The sequence below is a fragment of the Thermobia domestica genome, chromosome 2, assembly GCF_964235325.1.
Source record: "Thermobia domestica chromosome 2, izTheDome1.hap1.1, whole genome shotgun sequence".
Lineage (NCBI taxonomy): Eukaryota > Metazoa > Arthropoda > Insecta > Zygentoma > Lepismatidae > Thermobia > Thermobia domestica.
Genome location: NC_137455.1, coordinates 77,834,555 through 77,852,438, shown reverse-complemented (window position 1 = coordinate 77,852,438; position 17,884 = coordinate 77,834,555).

The following is a 17,884-nucleotide window of genomic DNA, read 5'->3' as shown; positions in this document are numbered from 1 at the left end:
AAAACAAAAACAGCATATTTCACGTATACCAAATACATAAGATAAGGAATTGTGTATTTAAAATTATTTTAACCCAGCGAAGCGGGCAATCGATGATAGTATTAAATAAAAATGGAAACACCATACTCCACCATACACCATACTCTGAGATCGCACGCGCGGTATATTATTTGAAGAGGTTTAAGGAACTTAGAATTCAAATAGAAAATCAAAATACTAGTAATATAGTTTTTTTTATGATTTTAAGCGGATATTTTCACCCTCTTAACTTAAACCGATTTCTAGTATTCTGTTCTATTATTTTCTTCAACCATAAATGTGGTTATTAATAGACTAAAATCGCTGCACTTAGATCAAGTCGTCTATTGCACTAGGTTTGTTTTAAATATTAAATTTGTATTTGTATTAAACTATATTGTTTAAAGGTAACCAAGAAAGTTCTATCCCTTTTTGTGGAGGTCTGTGTTCAATTGGCCCTCACACCATGACTTGAATGCGAATGGAGATAAGGCCAAGGTCAGTTGTTGGTGGGGGTATATCCAATATACTGCCTGGTTGTGGCAGTTCAGTTACACCGAAACTTGGTTAAGGTTCCGAGTGAACATGGAACCGCCACAGAGCGTCATACATAAGGGCGTGTATGCTGTACGAGTTCAAATTATGGACAAACGGCGCTGCAGCGGAGCGGAAGATATGCCAGGCCTTTGATGAGGATGTCGTGACTACACAGACAGTGCAGTGGTGGTTTCACAAGTTTAAGGACTGTGACGAAACACTCGAAGACGTACCACATGCGAAAGACAAACACATGCCCAAAATGAAGATCTTCAGGCAGCAATTGAGGGTAACAGCGGCCAGACATGTGAGGAACTGGGACTACAATTCAATGTAAGTGGAGAAACCATTCGGCAGCACCTCCATCAACTTGGGAAGCACTACAAGTTGGGTCGATGGGTCCCACATGATTTGACTCCGGGCCAGAAGGCAACGCGAGCAGACTCCTCTGTTCCTTTGCTGTCTCGTCTGAGGAAGGAGCCATTTCTAGACAGGGTGTTGACATGTGATGAGAAGTGGGTCCTGTACGAAGTTCAACGGCGCCGTCATCATCCCATGGTTAGCCCGGCCGATGGTTAGCATCCCATGAACCGGTTCCTAAACAGCCGAGACCAGGACTGCACCGGTTGAAGGTCCTCCTGTGTGTCTGGTGGACTGCTCGTGGGATCGTAAACTGCTACCAGCTGGTCAGTGCATCAATACAAATATGTGCTATCAGCAGTTGAGCCATGTTCTTGAAAAACTCAAAACTCTGGAGCCAGCACTTCTGAATCAGAAAGGGGGTCCCCTTGTTACAGAACAACGCTAAGCCCCATGTGGCTAGGATAACTGGGGACACCATTCTACGCCTTGAATGAGAAACACTATTGCATCCGCCATACTCCCCTGACATTGCACCGTCCGATTGTCATCTGTTCCATTCCTCGGAAAATCACCTTAGAGGACGCCAGTTCAAATGCCTAGTGGAAGTACAAAATGCACTTGATACCTTCTTCGCTTCACGGCTCACCAAGTTCTACCGCGATGGAATCCATAGAGTTCCAGAACGTTAGCAGAAGGTCGTTGATTTTGATGGGGAATATTTTCGATCTTCCAGATACGTCTTAGATGACATATTGATGTTCGAAGGTGATGGGTGAAAAAGCGACAGAACTTTCTTGGTTATGTCAGTCACAGCACAAATTGAAACCAAAATGGCGTAGACATACAGTATGTCCGATTCGCCTGCATTAAATGATAAATTGTTACAAAGTCGATTTCATTCGATAAAATTCGAGACGAGTCGAGACAAACGTATTTCTCGACTCGAATTTTCGAGTCGAGACTCGAGTCAAGTCGAGACAGCTCGTAAAAATCTCGACTCGACTCGAATGTCTCGAAAATTTTTCTATAATTTTTAATATTATTTTGAAGAAAATGCTCGCTCAGAAACACTCAGCACGAGAATTTCAGAAACTGCAGGACTTGTCAGGTGTTCGAGGAGTGCTGTGGTGATTGTCTTCAGCAAGTGGCGAAACCAAGGGGAAAAGACGTCCAAATGTCGAGAGGTTGGGTGCCCCCACCTCATTACAGATTTCGAACGTCGTAGGCTGGGCAGACTGGTAAAACAGAACAGGCGGCAAATTGCATCGGAACTAAGGCCAGAGTTTAATGCTGGGCAAAGTACAAGTGTGGCTGAACTAGTGTTGTCAAATTTCCGGAAATTTTGAACCTGTTTTTTTTAAAAAAAACTTTTTGTTTTCCGGAAAAATTGAAAAAAAATAAATATGTTTGTATTAGGTTAATTTTATTAGTAATGATATCTCTTTTTTTTTAAACACGCGAAAAATGTAAGTTCAAAAATTTCAATATTGCGAATATTAAAAAATAGCACTCGAAAATAAAACTATTCCAATTATTATCTATATATTAACCCACAAACGCTCCTTGTGCCACCAGTGACCCACTTTATGTTTCACTACGTTACATGGGCTATATCATTCATTTAGTCAAAACTCCGTTGTTCCACTACCCGTTCTCTTGTTGTAAGAGTTTCGTTCAGTTTTCTTCTCAGGTTTTCGATGTAACACGGTATTGTTGAGGCAGTTGCTAGTGTATGCAAATTTTTGTGACCTAACTGGTCTTGGGCGTTTGTGGGTTAAGATACTAGATTTACGCGTATATGTTTCTCCTCAAAGAAAAGTTTATATGTTTGTCTTCAATCCTTTCAACAATGAGATCTCGAACCCACAAGTGCTAGAAACGTGCCGTTTTCATTTGTCGATTCCAAATTTTATGTAAATTGTCCAGTTCTAATTGAATATTTTTATTTAAAAAAAAACATGGTCATTAGTTCTTTATTACATTTATAGGGGTACACAAGAAGTACTGTGGGGGCGCGGTGGCTCAGTGGTATCGCGTTTACCTCCGGTGCTTGGGGTTCCTGGTTCGATCCCAGATCGCGCCGTGTGGACTTTGTGGTGGACAAACACCATGCTCGTGGGTTTTCTCGGGGTTCTTCCGTTTCCTACCACTTTCCTCATTCCGCCATTTCATTCATTTCTCATCATCACTATCTTGGTGCTAGATCTAGCATAATTCACTCCCATTTAGCATCTAGCATCTTGACTTTTGCATCTTGGCAAAATCTCATTCTTTCCTCTGGAGAACAGAAAAAGAACGAAAATTTAGATGGCTCACTGACCGTTGGGAATTATCCTTTTTAGTTGGAGCGATGGTTGGAGTAATAAAACCAGTTAGTATTTCCGCTGTTGTATTGTTGAATTCACAGAAATGTTCAAAAATAAGCAAAACGTGACTGTACAAGATGTTTACTTACCCATAGTTTTATTATTGTCCACTGAACCCTGAGTGTCTGGAATGTTTCAGTCCCTTCTCACTTTACAATTTGAGAGGGAAGGGGGTATGGCCGCTAAAAGAAATGTTCCAGTGCTGCGTCGGAAGCGGCATGTTTTGTATATATTTCTTAAAATGTTATCCATTCATAAAGTATAAATTCTCTCTTCCTCCCCTGATTCTCTTTCCAATACAGAGAACCGACTCTTTAAATGAAGAAAGAACCCTGAACCCTCCCGAAAATGCAAAAATGAATGATGCGTACAAATAACAAATCTGTGGATGAATCAAATAATGCAGATACATGAGAAGATGATGACGAAGATAACAGTGCTTGATGCAGCGCAGTCCACCACATGTGAATAGATTTGGAGTGTTCATATTTGTGTATGTGTACGTGTATATGTGCTTGTTTCTGAGTATTCATATGCGCGTATGTCTTGTAATTGATATATTAATATCTACTGGATTAAGCGAAAGTATAAAATGGATTTGATGACTGCCAAATTGACGTCACCTTGGTAAGCCATTATTTTTTAATATTTAGTAATATTAAATTAGATTATAGTTTAGCGTCGTTTTCAGGAGCAAAGCTCTACAAGACGTGAACGTACAGTTTAACGGTGGATTTGAAACACATGAGCTCCTACCATGAATCAAACCTCGTTCGAGAAAGGCGCATACGTTAACCACATAGCAACGGGGAGCTCAACATTTAGTGATATGTATATTAAGTTGTAAAATTATATTCGTTTAATTTTCACTAATATAATCTTCACAATGTAAAGCATTCGCTAGGCACGTTATCTTGTTTAAAAACAAAAAGCCTATCTCTTATGTTTCCGTCTCGGGGTTGGACTGCGGGATGATAGAAATCCGAAAGAGATGTTTTTATTATATTTTGTACAGTAGATCTTCTCCTTCATAATCTCCGTGTTTGATAAGAATGAACCTCCCTGGCTCACGAAAATGTATACGTGGTATAACAAACCATGCACATTAAATGCCAGACTAATATAGCAAACATTGAAGATGCCTCCCTAGAAAATTTTCTTCGGCCGCCCATGTCTGGAGGTACACAATTTCGCAACTCAGTGGATACGATGTGGATGTATTCAAAGTCTACTGATTTACCCATAAAATTTAAATTTTATAACAATATTCTCAGTGAATACTAACCTGAGGAGAACTATTTTTTTAATTCGATCGCTAAAAGTTTTTTTTTTTTTCAGCTGGTCTCGGTAATCGTCCGGCAAGAAAACTGAAGTTTCTACAAGTGTTTTTCCAGCAAATTTTTTGAGAAAGGGGTTCTCCAGGAGCGTTATTTAGGGGGTAATTCCTGCGTTTGTTATATACATATATAGATATAGATAGATATAAATATAGATATACTATGTATATATATATATAAAGATAAGTAGGAGCGGGTCTTTAAAATTAGTTCGGAAAGATAATTTGAAAATCGGGCATAATTTGCAAGAATCTATATAGTCTAATATAAATAAAATAAATAGTTTGTGTTTATCTGTCTGTATGCGGCCTGGGGACCAGACGAGTGGTCCGAGAGTTACCAAATTTTGGTCAGGGGCCCTTGGCCCAGATCAAGACGAATCTTTTTTTTTTTCAAAATTCGAACCAGGGGGTCTTAGGCGGCGCTTACAGGGACATGTAAAAGTGGTAGAAAATGGCCGATATTACTGTCGAATTCATAGTTTTCGCGGTCGCTGAAATCAATGGTGAAACTCTGATCACATTAACTTCCAAGTTCACTCTATTCGGGCCGGGGGTCACCGGGGGGGGGGTCGGATACCGAGACAAAAAAAGTAATCCAAAATGACCGATATTAGTGTCAAATTTATAGTTTTCGCGGTCGCTGAAATCAATGGTGACAATTCCATTAGCGATGATATGCAAATTCAGCTACAATTGCATGCGGGCCGGGAGTTAGCGGGGTCTCAAGGGGACGGTATCCGCCCCCTGGTGACTCCCGGCCCGAATAGGGTGAATTTGGAAGTTAATGCGATGAGAGTTTCACCATTGAATTCAGCGACCGCGAAAACTATGAATTCAACAGTAATATCGGCCATTTCCTATCACTTTTACATGTCCCTGTAAACGCCCTCCTGAGACCCCTTGGTTGGATTCCGAGACATGTAAAAGTAATCCAAAATGATCGATATTAGTGTCAGATTCATAGTTTTTGCGGTCGCAGAAATGAATGGTAATACTTCAACAGGCGTTGTCTTCCAAATACTGCCCCCATGCGAAGAATGGGTATATTCAGCTGTCTAATATAAATAAAATAAAAGAGTTTGTTTGTGTGTTTGTCTGTCTGTGTGCGGCCTGGGAACCAGACGAGTGAACCGTGAGTTACCAAATTTTGGTCAGGGGTACATTGGCCTAGGCCCTAATCAAGACGAAAAGTTGTTTTGAAATTTCGAACCAGGGAAGTCTCAGGGGGGGGCGTTTACCGGAACCGGCTTGGTAACCAGACAAATTGACCGAGAGTTACCAAATTTTAGTCACGAATACCTTGGTCCAGGCTCCAGACCAGAGTTAAAACGATTTTGTCAAAATTCGAACCAGGGGGATCTCAGGGGTCGTTTACTGGGACATGTAAAAGTAGTAGAAAATAACCGATATTATTGTGAATTCATAGTTTTCGCGGTCGCTGAAATCACTGATGAAACTCCGATCGCATTAACTTCCAAATTCATGCTATGCGGCACCGGGCCGGGGGTCGCCGGGGGAAGGGGTGAGTTGAGATATCGAGACATATAAAAGTAATCCACAATGACCGATATTAGTGTCAAATCCATAGTTTTCGCGGTCGCTGAGATGAATGGTGACACTTTCATTAGCGATCACTTGCAAATTCAGCTACCATTGTATGCGGGCCATGAGTCAGCGGGGAGGGGGGTGAGGATACCGAAGTATGTAAAAGTAATCCAAAATGATCGATTTAGTCTCAGATCCATAGTTTTCGCGGTCGCGGAAATGAGGGTAATACTTCCATAGGCCTTGATTTCCATGCGAAGAATGGGTATATTTAGCTAATATATATATATATATATATATATATATATATATATATATATATATATATATATATACTGATCAAAAAATTAGGGAACCAGATGAAAACACATGTAAAACTTCTTACGAATAATGTGAGAACACTGTATCTTGTCCAGTTCAGATTCAGATTAAAATCATGAAGGCCCAACTTGCAAACGAAACGTTTGGAACATCTATGCACGTGATCAGTGACGTGGCGCTACCAGATATCATTTTGTAGTGTGGCGCTGCCAACACATTCCAGCTCCAGGATACCTTTGTTCTCATTGTGTTTAGTGCGCCACAAATCTACGTAGTGAAATTGCGCAACAACGTGATTTGCCAGAATCGTTGGCATGGCGAGCTGTCGGTAGGTTGGAAGCTGGTCAGTCTTGGCGGGAGGTGGCACATGCCATAGGAGTGGCACAAAGTGTGATTTCCCGATTGTGGAATCGATTTCAAAGAACTGGAAGTGTTCGAAGAAGACAAGGACAGAGACGTCCACTAGCAACCAAAGCCAGAGACGATCGTTATCTCTTGTTAACAGCCCGTCGAAACCGGCGTCAGAATACAACTCTGCTCCCGCGAGCCTTCCGAACAACAACAGGACGCACAATATCTACTCAAACGGTCCGCAATCGCCTTCGAGAAGGTGGTCTCTACGCACGTAGGCCTATGGTGTGTGTCCCATTAACTGCACGACACCGTGTTGATCGAAGAGCGTAGGCGGAGGAACATCGTGGGTGGGGACGCAATGAGTGGGGCAATGTTTTGTTCTCTGACGAGTCTCGATTCAGTGTAGAGGCTGATAATTGACGTGTTTTATGTGCGAGAAAGATCCCAGTATCATGGTGGTGGACTAATGGTGTAGGCAGGATTAGTGGGCGTACTGAGCTCCACATCATCCGAAATGGCTCTTTGACGGCTCTCAGATATAGGGATGAGATCATGAAAACTCTTGTTCTTCCTTATGCTGGTGCCATTGGTGATTCGTTCCTTTTCATGGATGACAATACTCGTCCTCACAGAGCTCGGTTAGTGGATGAGATGCTGGATGCTGAGGGTATCGCTCGGATGAAGTAGCCAGCATGCTCTCCGGATCTCGTTCCAGTTGAGCATGTCTGGGATATGCTTGGCAGACGAATTGCCGCTAGGCCAGTAAATCCAACAATCATTCCAGAGCTGGAAATCGCTCTTCTGGATGAGTGGCACATCCCCCAAGAACTCACCGATAAACTGATTGAATCCATGCCACGCAGGTGCGAGGCTGTGTTGGCTATTCGAAGTGATCATATGACATATTAAGGAACAATTAGTATTGTTGTCTTGCCTGTTTCTGAGCAGTTCGAGAGGTGCACACATAACCGTCTTGTGTCATGAGCCATGTGAACAAGGTTTTCTGTGCCCCAACACCAGTATGTGCCCTATTTTTCTAGTATATCTTAAAGCATTCCTTCTTGTATGATATATATGAGTCAAACACAAGCTTATTCATACACTATCTTAAGGTCTTGTGTGATATTTCAGCTGAACCCCTAATTTTTTTGAGCATTATAAACAGTGTATATATATATATATATATATATATATATAATGGCGGATCCAGGATATGATCAAGGGAGGGGCTAAACCATAGTTTGCAGTTTTATCCAGTGTAAAGCAGGATTAAAGCCCATTTTATGCAGTGTATACTTGAGTGTGAAGGGGGGCTATAGCCCCCTTGGATCTGCCTCTGTATATATATATATATATACATGATCGAAAATGGCCTCGAATCCATACTCGCTGAGATGAACAGAAGATGCCGTTTAAATCCACAAATTCAGCCCCATTAGTACTCTAAGGAGGATGGTGACATGTAAAGATAATTGAAAATTACCGATATTAATACCAAATTCATAGTTTTGGGGCTCCACAAGTTCATTGGTGACAGTTTTGAAGCCCTTTATATCCAAAATGAAACGTATTCTCCCGTGCGAAGAACAGATATTCTGCTAGTCTGTAATAATAACTAATGGAAGTTTCACTTAATATATTTCTCGCTGCTCAAATTTACTCACTTGTGCGGTATATGTGTGTAAAATAGAATTAAAACCTGTTGCTTTAAGTACCTTTTCCGTTAGCGAAATAGATTGTATATACAGTAGGACGTCGATAATCCTAACGTCAAAAATCCGAACGCAGTCCCTAGAAGCTTTTTACATTTTGTTTCAACGCTAGTGATAAACAAACAATAGCGTGTCCATCGACGTTATGTGAAGTCAGTGTTTTTACACAAGTTCATTTATATGCAATTGTTTGTCATGTATTTTTATTTTTATTTTTTCTTAGGCCTATAAGTTTTAAGTGTGACTTACAGTTTTAAGTGTGATCAGTGTTATTTAGAGTACAAGCAAGTTCTTCAGAAACATTAAATGCAAGTAGCCTTACGTACGGTATTGTAATTACTGTATGTACTGAATAACCACTGTATCGATAGAAGAACATACCGTACAGTATAGGTGTATGTAAGCCTAAATGGCATTTTCTTGGTCATTTTCGAAAATCCGAACAATTTGAAAATCCGAATATCTGTGGTCTCAATTAGTTCGGATTTTCGACTTCCCACTGTATATGTTGCAGACATGTTACAGCAAGTAAGATTACTAGCATCAGGCCAACAAATAGTTTTTGAACTACATTTTCCTGTTTTTGCCAATATTTCCGAACAAATGATTTTTTCTAATGGTTTCAAAATTTCCGGAATTTTACATAGAACAATGAAGATATCTCTATGAAATATATGTTTGATTTAACATATTAACTAAAATGATTATGTGATTAACAAAAATGATGATTCTGATAATACCCAAATTTTCCGTTTTTTCTCCAACTCGGGAAAACAGTAAAAAAAACTGTTTTTTAACCCAAAATTTCCGTTTTTTTCACAGGCCTTCGCAACACTAGTCTGAACACACAGTGCACCGAACACTCCTAACGATGGCGAATGTTAACACCACGACATCGGCAACTATAACTGAAACGAACACGTGACCATCGCCACTAGACCTTGGCACAATGGCAGAGCGTTGCATTGTCTGATGAATCCCGATATCTTCTTCATCATGACGATGTGAGGGTGCGAATCCGACATGTTCAAAAGGAACAGCTCCTTGACATCTGTACTGCGGGACGAAGACAAACAGGCTGCGGCTTAATTATTATCTGGGGAACATTCAGGTGAGCATCCATGTGTCTAGTGGAGCTCGAGCAAGGCACCATGACGGCCGAGGCGTCGCACGCTGCTTGCAGACTACGTAAACCCCTTCATGACGGCCATGTTTCCCATCGGTAGTGGCATTTTTCGACAAGATAATGCACCATGTCACAAGGCCAGGAGTGTGATGGAGTGGTTCGAGGAACACAGGAGCGAGTTCCAAGTGATGTGCTGGCCCCCAAACTCTCCGGATCTGAACCCAATCGGTCACATCTGGGATGTGATTGAACGTGACGTGAGGGTGCATCACCCCCTCCCCGGAATTTACGGGAATTAGATTACCTCTGTGTGCCAACTCTCTCCAGCGACCCACCTGGGAACATTGCGACCATGCCAAGACGCGTTGCCGTTGTTATTCGTGCCAAAAGGTGGACATACTAACAATTAGGTAGGTAGTCATAACGGTCTGGCTGATGTGTGTGTATATTTTAACTCGTATATTTTGACTCGACTGTCGAGTCGAGACAGCAACATATTTTCGAGTCGAGACAACATTTTCTCGAGACGAGTCGAGACAGGCTTAAATCTCGACTCGACTCGACTCGTGCGCATCCCTATATAAAAGCAACTTTGTTTTTTCTGAGTTACCGTAAAGCATGTTCGTAATGTTGGAGTGAAATTGCCTAACCTTTGTTCCTGAATAATGTCAACTCCAAATAATATGTAGGAAGTTGAAACAACCATACGCCACGCTTAATGAAAATCCGATTATTTTTAAAATAAATATGTGGCCATTTTCGTTTCATATCTTTCAGTTGAAATGAATTCACCTCTCTCTTCTGATTGAACCCCAATAATTAGTTTTATATATGACACACAAAATTAACATTATCCTGATAGAGCGACAACGTGACACATACGACACGCGTATTTTCCTGCTCTTCCTTGTCGCCAGAGTAAGGGCTGCATTTAATATAAACTTGACAATTGAAGAACGCTTACCGTAGGTCCTAGATACAGTGATGCCAATTTATCCTATTTTTTGGCTAAATCAAGCATATTTCGAGAGGCATTTAGCCACACAAACCTACGAAATGCTTATAGCCTTAAATATAGCTTATTTTATGAAACTCTTTTGCTATTTTTGGCTTTTTTTTATTAGCCAGTAAATTAAATCTAAAAATATTTTTCTTTTAAAATAAAGTGCAATTGTTAAAAAGATAGCCTATTTGTCATTATATATTATCGTATTAATTGATTTCTCTAGACAGAGGGAGTTTTATTACGCAACAAACGCTTGTATTTCATTCTTCTCTCTCGTCGCCCATAGATTTACAGCTGCTTAACAATACTTATTGACCCAGAAAGAATTTTAATGTCGCTCCCATAACGGCCTCATTTGCTTCTTTTTAATTATTTGAATTTTCGCACTTCATTGCAAGAATAAAAGTTTTGTAATACAAATTTAGTAAACTGTTCGGTTCTTCAAGCCACAGAGATTGTTTATTAAAGGAAACAAATAGGATATCTAATTACCTTGAAAACTCTCAATGCAATCATGACGATTCATGTGGGTGTACGGAGAAATAAGAAGTGTTTGTAAGCAGGGCCGGATTTAGGGGGGGGGGGTACCCGTCCTTCGTTGCAAATATACAGTATCTAAAATGAGAAGCTAGGAGTGAAAATAGCAACCCTTTCCGAAAATTTTTGTCATAATATTTCCGTTTGGGGTTTAAAAGAAAGCAGAACTTTGCAAAAGCAGTAGTTTAAGTCGATTTCCTGAATGTTGAAGGAAAAGGATTCACTAAGCAAAGCAATATAACATTTGTCAAGTAGGGAAGAAAACAGAAGACAGGAGGAGAGAACATTTTTTTCCTGCATAACACTTGCGACCTTCTTTGAAATACTTTTCTCCGTTCTATGCATCAGTGTTGTCAGGGGTAAAGAATATTGTCACATGTCACTTTGAAGAGTTTCAGTGTGATTGGTTATTTTGTAGTTATCAGTGCACCCTCCTCACAAGTAATGTACAGAACAAGGCACGATCAGATCCGACTCAAACTTCGCCCAGACAATATATAATAGAAAAGAAGAAAAATGCCAAATTGGAGCTGCCTCCATCCAGAAACATCGGAGATATGCTTCGCAACATAACGCAAAACATCGCAAGATACCAGTTTATGTTGGAAACGGAAAGGATGGGCAGCACCAGGATATCAAGATATTTGATATGCTATAACACTGACTTGGCGGCCATCTTGAAAGCCGTCATCCTGGATATAGCGTAGGGTATTGAAATGAGAAGCGGGGTGTATGATATATCAATGTAAGGTAAAATGCGAAAGGAAAACCAAACGAGTGATCGTATCATAGGTTGCAATTGTGGTTTTCACTGTTCCAAACGGAATCCCTATATCCTCGGAAGGCCTAATCTGTCAAGGCGGATGCACTTCCAAGCACAGACACTGTTGCAGTTACTTGTCGCGTACCATTTATCGTGGAGTCTTGCCCTATTATTCTGCCCTTCGAATACACGTTTGTTTTGCCCGAATCTTCTACACTTCGTCCCGTCCATACCATCATACATATGTTTTTCGCAGTTACATCATTGGTTTTCCTTTTGCATTTTACCTTACATTGATATATCATACACCCCGTTTCTCATTTCAATACCTTACGCTATATCCAGGATGGCGGCTTTCAAGATGGCCGCCAAGTCAGTGTTATAGCATATCAAATATCTTGATATCCTGGTGCTGCCCATCCTTTCCGTTTCCAACATAAACAGGTATCTTGCAATGTTTACCTTATATAATATTGTCGTGTGGTGCGTTATGTTGCGGAGCATATCTCCGGTATTTCTGGATGGGGGCAGCTCTAATTTGGCATTTTTTCTTCTTTTCTATTATATATTGTCTGGGCGAAGTTTGAGTCGGATCTGATCGTGCCTTCTTCTGTACGTTGCTTGTCAGACAATCCCGGATCCGGTCCTGTTTGTAAGGATTATGACCTGTCGAACAGTGGCAGGTCTAGTCCGGGGCTGGGGAGCCGAGTCCCCGTTTTCTGAGTGTCAGAAACAATTTAAGCTATTATATTTATGTTTTTGAAAATCTAGAGTAAACTCATGATATACCTATCATAGTCTGAGTTTTTGCTGCCCCACCTTACGTCTTTACCTTCTAAATCCGCCTCTGCTGCCGAAAGAAGTACTACTGAAAATTGGGACAAAGGCAGTCTACACAAAGACAACCAATCCATAATCCAACGATGGTGCATCCAGTTGCAGTGCCTTGGCTAACTGCGATGTCATCCATGATGACTTATTTCAGTTGAACTGATAATATGGTTGTTGACTTTCACAATTCAGATCAGTTGTTGATGGATGTTATTGTAATTTAAAGTCACGTATATTGCTTATTAGCCTTCAGCGAATAGCATTCAACATTTCAGATTTTACTATAACTCAGTTATAATCCTGCATACAAAAAAGGGGATTAAAATATACAATGAGGGTCTTAGGTTAGCAGTTCTAAATCTAGCCCTTTTTTGCGTAAAAAAGCTTGTTTCTGAAGGCCATCTAGCCTATTTTCTTCAGAGGTTGTTGGCAACACTGCCTAGATAGTGTTTTTGGAGGGAAGAAAATACTGTATTGCAGAAACCGAAAAATGACACGATTACGTAAGTATTCTACATCTCTTTCTTCAACGCGTTATTTGTTATAATGCATGTTGATTTATCTCCTTAAAGCCTTGGGGATAAGTAGGCAATTGATTATTTTGCTCTTCTATTGTGTGGGGAAAATAGCGACCTTCTGTTTTATCATGTGTCGTATGCAGCACTACGAAACTAACCGTTACAAAAGGTGATTATTTATTATCTAGAAATATCTCATGTTTTCAATCTCTTCACTTGGGTTTTATGAACATGTGACCGTTGAGTTGAGTTGAGTTGATTTTGACGTCCCGGTCAGCAGCGAGGCTATATGAGACTGGACCTACTGATTAACGTGGAATCCGAACCACATGTGCTCCCGCCGGGAATTGAACCCGGGTCTCCCACGCCAAAAGCGCATACGCTAACCGCTTAGCCACGAAGGAACTCGAACATGTGACCGTGTTTTAGGTATTGGATATTGTTGTTGTATTGCATAGATGTATTAAGTGTGTAATACTCCTAGGCGTACGTGGTGGGAAGGCAAAGGAGACAGATCATTACCAAAACATCGTCCCATACTCTTTGCATGTATGGAACGAAAGCATTACGAAAATATAAAATGTATATACAAGACAAAAGTATTTTGTTCTACTAGTGACACTGAAGAGGGTAAGTCTTCAGTAAACTATCTTTATAAGAAATAGTAGAAAAGAAATGAAGGGAGAATATATTATTTTAAACTTTGGATTTGTGGTCATTATTTGAAAGATACAAGTAAGAAATTAAATCAATAACGTATACTTAGCATATGTAAGGAATTGATTTCTCAAGCTGTAGTAATAATTATGAAAAGAATAAAAATGAATTTATGAACAAGATATTATTGGTTGAGTTCGGTTTCGGTTTAAGTCTTCTAGAAACTGCAAATAACATTGTGACGGAACTTCAATAAATATTAAAGGTTTCTCTTCTAATACAGTATTTATGTAATTTGGTAAATGAAGAACTTGTTATGATCAAATAATAATAATAATCTTTAGTTCTGTGCAGTAAACAGCTTGTTGGAAAACGTACAGCACATTGCGTGGTATCGAAGCAGTACATTACAATACAATAGTAGGAATAATAATAAATAAGAAAACTTAAAAAGAGGAGCACTAATAAAAAACATAATATAGATTAAAGTCAGTTAAGCAGAAAGAGTTTCTTGTCAACGCTGTAAAAATTGCGAAGTTCTCTATTTGCTCCGAAACAAGCAAAGAAAAGCTAAGAACAGTAGTCTTAAAATGACATTTTAGCTTAATGTTACTAAATGTTATTCGTTAAAAACTATCAGATCTCATAAAATTTTCACTTGCTTAATACAGTAAGTCTAAATTTATATACTTAAAGAACCTGTCAATCTTCTGTAAAATCTCATTTACAATACAGAGGAATTAAAATCATGCTATTTCTTATTTTATGACTTGATACTTTAAAACGTGTGTTTCGTACTAGTATTTTTTGTATGCATACTCTGCCATAATCTTTTCTTCTATTCACAAGACTCTTCAAACCCCAATAATCATTCCAATATTCATAATTATGTGAATAGTAGCTCATTTTCATCTTAAAACATGAAAACAGTCGATAAAACAGATTCTATTTTGTTTGTCAAAGTTCTGGATACTACCGAACCAAATTCTAGTTTAATTCTTACAAGTAAATTATATAAATATACATATGTTTTATCTCTATGAAATACAGGCCACTGTTTAAAAATAGAAACCTATTATTCTTCTGGCACCTTGTACAATAGAATTTATGGGATAACAAAACTTGACCGTTAAATATTATACCTAGGTTTTTAATAATGCTTATTTTTTTCTATTTATACACAATTGACCATGTATTTACTGATACAATATTGAATTTTATCTGTGTATGTCATAAATTTTGGTTTCCTACCATTAATTTTTAGTAAATTGTTTTTACATCATATGTTTACTGCAGGTAGGTCTTGCTGTAGTAAATAATTGTCATACTCATTGTTGACTAATCAGAACAATTTCATATCGTCAACATGTAGCATAATGTTAAAGTATTTGATTTTTTCGAGATTTCATTTAAAAATAAATAAATAAGAGGGTCTCAAGGGCAACCCTTGCGTTATCCAATTTTTGCATAACCTACACGAGAATATGCAGGCCCAATTTTAACTTTGTATGTTCTATTTGACAGTTTTGAAACCAGCGAATCTACAAAGATGATAAACCAATATTCGATAACTTGCTACTGAGATACTTATGAGTGACAGAATCAAAAGCTTTTGAAATATCTATGTATATTACATTGACTTGCAATTTAGTTTTTAGTGCGTGATAGGTAAAATATGTAAAATAGGTTAGATTTGTTGCAATTGACTTGCCCTTATAAAAACCATGTTGAGACTCATAAGATATTCCTTATATTAAAATACCATATATGTTAATGTATAATGAATTCAAATATCTTCGAGAACGCGTTGACAAGAGTTATTGGCTTGTAGCTGCTGGCATCTTCTTTATCACCTGATTTATATATCGGTACAATATATACTTGCTTCCATATTGAAGGATTACGTAATGATACGTTAAATATATTTGCAAAACTAATTGAAAGTTCAGTTGCACAACCTAACCTAACATAACATAACCTAATAAGTAATATTGTCTGGACCTGGAGTAGTGTTCGTATTAATTAGTTTAATTGCTTCCATTACATCTAATTTAGTGATGGTAGGAACTTGGATTAGGGCACTATTACTAACAATATTTTCAGGCAATAGATCATGACCTAAGTCTAAGTTAAAAGCTTTATAAAACACATTCTTAAATGTCTCAGCAATTTCGATAGTGGCTTGGATTAGCATACCATTATAATTTATTTTCTTTGGGACTTGTTTACAGTCAAACTTTTTTAAAAATTCCAAAAATATGAGCTGTTCTTATAGAACAATTTCTTATAGATACGATTTTATAAGCTTGAATAATAAGATTTTGTTGCTTTTTAACAATTTCCCATAGCTTTGAGTATCTCCGATACCATACATCATCACTTGTTCTTTTGGATTTGACAAAATCTAGTTTTTGTTTGTTAGTGTTTTCAATTCTCATGTCATCTATAGATTCTTATATTTTTGTTTACAACCAGTTCACTTGTTAGGTACATGTTCGTTTAATACAGATTATATTGAATTATATAAATAGCCAGTAGCGTTGTTGACACTGTTAGAGCAATCATTTATTACGTTAATTTCCTTAATGCCATTGTAAATACCTAGAAAATTTATTTGTTTGAAATTACAAGTATCACACTGACGGAGTTATAATAGTAAATCTTCGTTAATTTGTCTAGGTTACTCAGATAGTTCTTGCAGCGTTGTGTTTCGCAATAGACAGTGAAGCTGAGTCTCCCGTGAAAACATCAAAACATCTGTAAAAAGATAAATAATTAAACACGAACCTTTCGGCTCTAGCTAAACTATTTTAGTGATCTTAAGTTATACTGAAAGTTGAGAAACTAATTTATCAATTAGAAGAATGATTGAATAGTAGTTTAATATTCAATCCAACTTAACTATGGTTATAAACAAACATTCGTTTACGAATTGTATACTTGTCACAGTTTCTTGACATAAATCAGGTGAATGCTGCTATTCCTTATTTAAACTAGTTGTTCCTCCCTCCCCCGAGCCTTCGTCCCACTGTACACTATAGGCTGAAATCGTACTTAATTAAAAGCCCTTCCATTTAACTTACACATTTAATATTAAGTTTGCCTGCCAACCACACCCATACTCAATAAAATATTTATGCAATTATTCAAGAATTTCATTATGCAGGCAGGGCGGGGTTAATTTTTAATTTTCCACAATGTACCATATCCTATGAAAGAGAATAAAATCGTATACTTATCCATAGAACCATATGTTGTAAAACCTCATCATAGGAGGCAAATTAGATGAAAAACCTCCCAAATTTACACTTAGAAATTGTTTTACTCATAAAAGGGAACGAGATAGAACAAAATTTTAAAGGACGTGGTGCTATGTATCCCTGGACCGTAATCCTTAAGCCAGATAACATGAGTGCTGGTTCAAAAATCCCGGTTCAATGAAGTCATACACGTGATCTGAGGGCAGGGGCTAATTTTGAAATCCCGCGGGGTGTTACCTATGAAATTGTGACATCATAACATCATCCCACGTGTTGTAGAGGGTTGGGCTGATTTTGAAATTCTCGCAGGGGCGTGGCCTAAGACCACGTGACCTCTAACAATCAATCAGTATCGTCCTGTGATTCAAATCCACCAATCAGCGATGATTAAGCCATAACCAGAGGCCTAATACTTGTGCATTGTAGTAATGAAAGTAACATGATAAAAATCCGACCCAACCTAACTAACAAATGATTAGCTGAAGCCTGCTTGCAAACTTGCACACTGTTTACGGAATGACCAACTATGGCTAAATACAAAATTTCGAATAAAAGTTCATACGAGGGGAAGTTAATGAGGGTTTTGAGTGAAGTTTAGCATTTGAGGTCAATGTGAAACAATATACCTTTA